The sequence below is a fragment of the Elaeis guineensis genome, chromosome 8 (assembly GCF_000442705.2).
Source record: "Elaeis guineensis isolate ETL-2024a chromosome 8, EG11, whole genome shotgun sequence".
In the NCBI taxonomy this organism is placed as follows: domain Eukaryota; kingdom Viridiplantae; phylum Streptophyta; class Magnoliopsida; order Arecales; family Arecaceae; genus Elaeis; species Elaeis guineensis.
Window position 1 is genome coordinate 15,853,147 of NC_026000.2, and position 9,339 is coordinate 15,862,485.

Genomic DNA, 9,339 nt, shown 5'->3' on the forward strand with positions numbered 1-9,339 from the left:
TGAAATCAAACCTCAAATCATAAATATGCTTCCAAAATTCACAGGATTAGAGGATGCTTATATATTTATTAGAGAATTTGAGGAGGTATGTGCAACCATGAAACTGTAATTAACAGAGGATGAGGTCAAACTTAGATTAATCAACTTTGCCCTTAAGGACAATGCTAAGAAGTGGCTTTATAGTCTGCCAAACTATTCTGTCACTACCTGGGAGGGCTTTGTGAGAACATTTTTAAAAAAATATTTCTCCCATCATAAAACAGCTAGGATTAGGAATGAAATAAATCAATTTTACCAACTAGCTGGTGAATCATTTTGGAAGTACTTTGATCGTTTCAAGAATCTTTTGACCCAATGCCCACACCATGGAATAGAAACTTGGAGACTATGCCAGATCATCTATGAGGGGTTAGATTCAAACTCAAGAACCATGCTAGAGTCCATGTGCCAAGGCCAATTTATGGACAAAGAAACTACTGAAGCTTGGCAATTCTTAGAAGACCTAGCCGAGAAAAATTTACAGTGGGAAACAACTAGGGAACCTGATAAAGCTACACCTTCAAGAGGAGGAATGCATCAAATTCAACCAACCCTAGCATCAGAGGCCAAGATTGCAACCTTAACACGTAGATTGGAAGCCTTAGAATTACAGAGACCAGCCAATGTAAATCAAATATCTGCACCCATGTGTAAAGGGTGCAATGCACCAGACCATGTCTTAGAAGAATGTTCCTACTCGAATGAGTGTGCACAGATGAATGCCACCTATCAAGGACCATTGAACAATCCTTATGCACCCACATATAACCCAGGTTGGAGGAATCATCCGAATTTCTCATGGTCCCAGAATCCTAATGTAGGTAATCCAAATTTCAATCAGCAAAATCTAAGGTCCAACCCAGTGATGAACAACCCGCCAGGCTTCCATGATAATGACAAGAAAATTACCTCTTTAGAAAAAAGCCTAGAAGCCATGATGAAGACACATACCAGCTTTATGCAAACCACGAGTCAACTCATAAATAATAACACCCAAGCTATAGCCCATCTGGAAATGCAAGTAAGTCAGCTGGCTTCGACCATTAGTGAACGAGAACATGGTAGGTTACCTAGCCAACCTGAGCCAAATCCTAGGAACCAAAATGGTCCACGACCCCAACAAGGAAACCAAGTTAATGGTGTAAATGCCATTCATACCTTAAGATCAGGAAAATAAATAGAAAGAACAAAGAAAGAGGATTCCAACGGCGTAAATTTTATGCAAAACAGAGTTAAATTGACCCAGGAATTGAAGAATGAAGAAAGAAGACTCAATTGGGTCAAACTCGAGTCAAATCAGATCAAAATTGGTCAAAAATTAACTGATTTGGTGATCTGATTAGCTGCCTGGTCCACAGCAACAGGCGCATGGACCATGGACCCATCGGCGCACCATAAACCCCCCTAACAACCCTCTAAAACCTCTTAGTCCCACATCTAAAGTTTTGAAAACCTTATAACCCCCAAATGCCTATAAAAAGCCTCCAAAGGCCCTTGTTTTATGTATTCTTCTTTCCGATCAAGCTTGTAACCCTAGATAGTGGGGTTTTTAGCTCTCTTCTCAAGCCTCGAGCTTTGAGATTTTTGTAATAAATTTTTTTATATAAAATCTTATTTTTATGCAATTTCATCTCTTTACATTATGCAATTTATTTTTCTTGCAATTAGGATAGTTTAATTTATGCAATTTAATTTTATGCAATTAAGTTAGTTTAAATTATGCAGTTTAAATTTATGCAATTAGGATAGTTTAATTTATGAAATTAGGGTAGTTTATTTTTCTGCATTTAAATTTTGCAAGTAGATTTAGATCATGTCTAGCTAAGCATCCCTTCTAGGGTTTGCGATGAAGCTAGATCATGAGTAGGAATTTTACATAGGATTCTTTCTTTTTCTTAGGGTTTCTTTTTCTTCCTCTTTTGTCAAGAATTTTTGATGAACTATAGTTGGGTCAGAGTCCCTTCATAGTTCATGCTTGATTCAATGCATAGGAGGAGAAAATCCTAAGGGATCCTAGTTACTACTCCCCTGTAAAGAATCTTGATGGGTTATCGTTGGGCCTTAGTCCCTTCATAATCTATGCTTGGGAAAGACAAGAGGAGTAGTCGTTAGGATCAATAAGAAAAATTCTAGGTAGAATTCCCTAATCTAGATCTAGTGGATTCAAAAACCCTAGATCCTTAGTTTTATTGTCTTTAGCAAACAACTTTCGACTTTTGATTTTTGTTAAAGCTCGCTTAAGCATAGATTTGAAAATCATTTTTAAACCAAGTCTCTGTGGGATCGACTCATACTCGCTGGTCGTGCTACTCTGCACACCGTGCGCTTGCGATTTTATTTACAAATTTTAAGATTTGCACATTAGGCGTCCCACACGTCCTCCCTTTTCGGGCGTCCCTTCTTCCTCATGCCCAAGGTTGTTGGGCATCCCTTCTATTGCTGGTTCCTGATGTTTGGTAGTAGCATAAAGCCAGGGAGAAAGGCAAGAGAAGAAGAGAAAAAGAAGATTAAGAAAAGAGATCAAGAGTTGATTGCAATCCAAGCTTTGTTCAGATTCAGCAGGCTGAATTTTCTTAAAAAAAAAAATTCAACTTGAAGAGGACTATTCCAGGCTGATTTTAAGTGGATACCTATAGAGGCTGGATATTTGTATGATTAAGAGAGAGCCTCTTCTCTTTTAAATTTAGATTTAATGAAAAAAATTACAAAACAGATATGTGATTCGATCATATGTTAAATTTCAGCATATGTCAATTTCAGCATGTGAATTAGATTCTTGTGGTTTCTATTTTTATGCATACATCAGAAGGATTAAAACATATTTTAATCTTCTATTTTATTATGATATTTAAAAAATAAAATTTTGAAACACACATGCATGCCCCAACACATAAATTTCAACAGTGGTATCAGAGCTACGGATTTTATATGCATGAAATTGACATAAATATTTTGAAAAGAGTTTCAAAATCTAATTTTTCTTTGATGCATGAGATGTATTGATAAATTTTTGAATCTAAAATTTTATTTTAAATTTTTTTTAGAATATATAATTGATATATTAAAGCATGCATAGATCTGAATTTTGATCTAAAACGGTTTCTAATTCATGTTCATATGATATGTAAATGCATGCATAAACTTCAAATTTTATATGATCTGATTCATGATTCATATATGAGATATGTGATTGTATATTTAGATCATAAAATTATTTTCAATATAATTCATGATTAGTATGTGAGATATATGATATCATGTATTGATCTAAATTTTATTTAGATCTGAATTTTACATGCATATATGAGATATATATTTGTATGTTAAATTTGAAAATTATTTTTATGATTTAAAACTTACCTTACATGTAAAGAATTTAGATCTAAAATTTGATTTTAAAATTTAAAATTTATGTTTATGCATGAGGATTTTGGTTATAAAAAAATAAAAAATTAGATCATGTAATAGGATTGCATCTAAGATTTTTGATCATATGGGTCTAATTTGATTAAGTAATTGATTAAATTGAGTCAAGTATTGATGTGGGTTAGATCAATTAAGTTATATGATCATGCAATTATTGTTGATCAAATTGATTGAGTCTCATATGTAGAATCGATTAATCTAAGGATCTAATTTAGCTCGATGGTTTGAGCTCGATTCATTTGAGTTAACTTATTTGGACTAATTGATCTATTGGTGTCTAAGATAAGTAATTAAGAAATAATTATTTAATTGATTTCATTAGCTTATCTGATTAATTTATTGATATCTAAGAGAAGCAACGGGGGATCCCCACCGATCTCCACTAATCTGGCCAATTTGGAAGATTGAGTCTTCAATAAGGTTGCTTCACGGTTTGGTTTAGCCCATACCAATTAGATCGATCATATGATGACTGATTAGATAAGATCTAAATCTAAATCTTCCTCCAAATATTAAGTCTATAGGTCTTTTATCATTGTAGATGTGCGGGTGTGCTACTGGTGTTGATTGTTTTCAGCAGGTTATAGTGGTTCAGTTACACCGAGAACACGCAGTCACTCTATTAGCAAAAAGTTGCTCCAGAATAAGGATGGGGTTGGACCCAATAATTGTTAGGTGAGGGATCCAATGACGGCCTTGCATCTGCTTGTGAATGGTGGATCGAGCTTAACTAAGGAGTGTGATCAATAACTGTTAGGTGAGCCCACATGACTTAGAGACCAAGTCGCTGCAATATGCTTAGAAAAGCATCTGGACAAAGAATTGCCTACGTATCGATGTACATATTATCAATAACTGTTAGGTAACGTGCATGACATCGGTGAGACTGCAGCACTTACTAGAAATCTTTTATCGCATTAGGATTTTCGTTTTCCATCCTAAGAGTGGAGGGATCCAAAAAATTAGTGAGAGTCATTATTTCTATCTTAAAGTCTCTAGAAATAAATATAATATTAAAGTATAAAAGTTTAACTTGAATCTCTACTCTCGCAGTTAAACAATGTCAGTCTCGAATCTTCTAACCCGCATTCTTGAAACCAATCATTTGACCGAAACTAATTACAAAGACTAGTTCAGAAATCTCAGGATTATCCTGACCTCAGAAAAATTAAGTCATGTACTCGATCAGGAACCCATAGTGTTACCAAACTATCCTACTGTCGAACAAAGAGCTACTTTTGAAAAGTGGACAGATGAAGATAGTCGGATCAAGTGCTATGTGCTGGCATCTATGTCAAATAAGTTGCAAAGCCAGCATGAGCATATACCTACTGTCAAGACTATGATCACTCATCTAAAAGAGTTGTATGGTGAGCAGAGCCATACTACGTGCTTCAAAGTATCCAAGAGACTCTTTAACTTGAAGATGCACGAAGGGCAGTCTATCTATGAGCACTGTATGACAGTGATTAAGGACATTGAGGAGCTTGAGAAGCTCAGACTTGAAATATAAAAGGAATTACAGATAGATTTGATCCTTCAATCCCTTACGAGTTTATATAGTCAATTTATTATAAATTTTTATATGAACAAGCTCGATTGCACTATACCTGAACTGGTCAATATGTTGGTCACTACGGAAGGAACCTTGAAGAGTTCAAGGGGTACTGTTCTTGCTGTGGAGCGGACTTCTTTCAAAAAAAAATCTACTAGAAAGAAGAAGATAAAATCTGCTAAGAAGCAGAAGAAAGAGAGCAAGCTAAAGAAAGAAGTTTCTAAAAAGGCTGAAGCAAAGGAAAAGTGTTTCTATTATGATGCTGAAGGCCATTAGAGGAGAAACTGTCCACTCTACCTGGAGAGCCTAAAGATCAAAAAAGGTGATAAATCTTCGAAAGATATGCTCATAATTGAATCTAACCTTGTGATTTTTTCTACTTCTAGTTGGGTATTGGATTCTGATTCGAGTGCTCATATATGTATTTCAATGCAGGGTCTAATAGAAAGTAGGAGGTTGAGGGAAGGTGACATTATACTTCAGATCGGTAATAGAGTAAAAGTTACTATAGAAGCTATTGGCACTTATCCTCTTCGCTTATCGTCTAGTATTAGATTAGATTTAAAAAACTGTTATTATATTTCTGTAGCTAGTCGAAATTTGATTTTCATGTCTATGCTAGCATAGGAAGGTTTTGAAATTAATTTTAATAAAGACTTTTGTTTCATTTATTTATGAAATAAATTGGTTGCACGAGATCTTTTAATTGACAGTCTATATCACTTGCATGTTAATACGAATAGAATCTGAATGAGTAAATAGTGAGTGCCGTAGGTCAAAAGAGATTCAGAGATGAAATTAACCAGAAGTACTTATGGCATCATAGACTTGGCCATATTGGAGAAGACAGGATAAACAAACTAAAAAAGAATGAGATCCTTGGCTCTCCTAACCCAGAGTCATATCTAGCTTGTGAATTTGCCTTTAAGGAAAGATGGCCAAGTTATTCTTTGTAGGACATGGGGAAAGGGCCACTGAGTTATTTATCCTGATATACACCGATGTGTATGGATCATTTGATATGCAGATCAGGGGTGGTTATAGCTATTTCATTACTTTTATCGATGATTTGTCTAGGTATGGATATGTGTATCCGATGAAACACAAGTCTAAAGCCTTTGAAAAGTTTAAAAAATTTAAAAATGAAGTAAAAAAATAAACTGATAAACCCATTAAGGTTCTTTGATTTGATCGAGGAGGTGAATATCTTAGTCAAAAAATTTTGAGATATCTTAAGAACAATGGTATAGTCTCTCAATGGACTCCTCCTGAACTACTCAGCTTAACGGGGTATTCGAAAGAAGGAATAGAACCCTACTGGATATGATCAGGTCCATGATAAGCTTCATTGATCTATCTTTATATCTTTGGGGATAAACCTTGTTAACCACCATTCACCTATTGAATAAAATTTTATCAAAGTCTATTCCTACCACATCGTATGAGATATGATATGGTAAGAAGTCGAATCTAGGTTATCTTAAGACTTGGAGATGTTCTGCCTATGTCAAGAGACCGATGGCTGATAAGTTAGAGAATAGATCTATTATAGCTCATTTTATAGGGTATCCAAAAGAATCCATCGGATACTACTTCTACTTTTCACAAGATCATAATGTGATTGTGAGTCGAAACGTCATATTCCTCAAAAAATAGTTTATCCAGGATGGTGGCAGTGGGAGGTTAGTTGAGCTCGAAGAGAAGATCTCTGAAGAGTAAAGAGCTATAGATCCTCAGAAACCCATTATTCATGAGCAAGTAGTTGACGTTCCTCTATCATCTCGTAGATCTAGCAGAATCTCCCGACTTTTTGAAAAGTACATGGGTATGTTTACGGAGGAAGTAAAGAAAATATTCCTTATGAGAGATAGAAATCATGGTGATGATCCAATACCTTTGACGAGGCGATGTCTGACATCAATTTTTAAAAATGGTTAGATGCAATGAAGTCAAAAATTGATTCGATACACTTGAACCAAGTTTGGACCTTAGTAGATCCATCTGAGGGTGTCGTATCCATTGGGTGTAAATGGATCTATAAAAAAAAAATAGGTATCGATGGTAAGGTAGAAATCTATAAAGTTAGGCTTGTGGCAAAAGGTTACAGTTAGCGTGAGGACATTGATAATTAAAAAATCTTCTCGTCCGTAGCCATGCTGAAATTCATCCATACTCTGCTTATTGTTACAGCTTACTATGATTATGAAATCTGGTAGATGGATATGAAAACTATTTTTCTGAATGGATATCTTGAGGAAGATATCTATATGGAGCAGCCTTTGGGTTTCACATATGGTGATGGTGATCACAGAGTTTGAAAGCTGCAAAGGTCCATATACGGATTAAAGCAAGCTTCTCGGAGTTGGAATCATCATTTTGATGAGGTAATCAAATCATTTGATTTTATCAAAAATAAAGAGAAACCATATGTATACAAAAGGGTCAGTGGGAGTGCAATAATATTCTTCATATTGTACGTGGATGATATTTTTCTCATTAGGAATGATATTCCCATGCTGACCATGGTCAAAAGATGGTTCTCCAAAGAATTCTCCATGAAAGATCTAGAGAAAGCATCCTATATTTTTAAAATAAAGGTTTATAGGGATAGACCTAAACGGATTATAGGCCTATCATAAAAGTTGTATATAGAGAAGGTGCTAAAGAGGTTCAGCATGAAAAACTCTAAAAGAGAACTTTTGTCTCTTGGGCATGGTATTAATCTTTTCAAGATGATGTGTCCGACCATATTTGAGAAAATTCAGCGTATGAGTAGGATTCCTTATACCTCAGCCATAAGAAGCCTCATATATGCCATGTTGTGTACTCAACCTGATATTGTCCTTGCTGTGAGTGTCACGAGCAGGTATCAGTCGAATCCAGATGAGGAGCACTGAATAGCTATGAAAAATATCTTTAAGTACTTGAGAAGGATTAAGAATTTATTCTTGATCTTTGGAGGAGATTCAGAATTATGAGTCGAGGGGTATACTAACTCAGACTTCATGTCTGATACTGATGATTGAAAGTCTACGTCAGAATGTGTTCGTTTGCAATGGTGGTGCAGTCAGTTGAAAGAGTTCCAAGCAACCCATCCTAGTGGATTCAACCATAGAGGTTGAGTATGTCGCTGCTTCAGATGCTATAAAGAAAGGCTTCTGATTCAAGAAGTTTATCGTGAAACTTGAGATTATGACATCGGATGTCATACCACTTTACTGCGACAACAATGGAGCCATAGCACTTGCTAAGGAGCCGAGGTCTCATCAGAAATCAAAGTACATCAAATGGCGGTATCATATCATACGCGACTATCTCGAAAAAAAATATGTCAAAGTGCGAAGAGTAGACTCTGTGGACAACGTGGTAGATCCACTGACAAAGCAATTGAGCCAGTCGAAAATAGAAGTCCACCTTGAGAAGATGGAACTTAGATTAGTCGCCAATTGACTTTAGTCCAAGTGGAAGATTGTTAGATGTATGTCCTAGAAGCCAATATGGCTGACACATTGTAATAAATCTGGGATACAATTTTATACTTTATACATTGATTTGATCAATAAAAGGATAAGTTTATTTTTTATTCAAGTGTGATGTGTCCTTGAATCGTCGGTGAAATTAACTTTTGATATATATTCTCAAAGTGTTGAGAATTAGAGACATGTATTTAATTTCTAAATGCTCCCGATCATAAAATCATCATGAAGATGGTGATCGATCTGGATAGATCGACACACAGATCATTTTCTTTGGGATAGATGAGTCTCTAATTTATAGTGTAGAGATACTGGACGACGAGTGCGAATAGTTGTTAGAGAACAACTAGTACTAAACGTGATCATACGAGAGGTCACTTGGATTTCTATTCGATCGTTAGTGATTATCTCGATGCTGTAGTTGTGTGAATGATCTTTTGACTTGAGATGGTACTACTATTCACATTGAGGATGCTGGAGTTTGACTGACACATAAATATGAATCTCAATGAGCTCTTGTAGTGGATGTTGGCGACAATTGATCCATTGTAAGAGTTGGGTATGCATCAAGATGGAATCTATTAACCTTGATAGAGAGGAGTAGTCTTATGAGATTTGAGAAGCTAAGTCCAAATATTTATAGCCACAGTAGTGTGATTCATGGAAAGGAGTTTTCATAGAAATTATAATTGGACTTGAGCTGATCGGATCTATCATATGACTGATGTTGAGGTTTGATGATTTATCCATGACTTGCCATCTAGTTGGGACTCATGATAGAGGGACTGAATCACACGTTAACTATACTTAAAGATTCATTTTGATTCTACTGGGTTGCCATTA

At 35.5% G+C, this 9,339-nt stretch overlaps 1 non-coding gene across 1 annotated transcript; it reads right to left on the reverse strand.

The window, feature by feature from the left end:
* Nucleotides 1–265: 265 nt before the first annotated feature.
* LOC140851336 (small nucleolar RNA R71) lies at nt 266–372 on the reverse strand. Its single transcript, XR_012134088.1, has one exon. It is a non-coding gene; the product is annotated as a small nucleolar RNA R71 (small nucleolar RNA).
* Between the last annotated feature and the right edge of the window lie 8,967 nt (nt 373–9,339).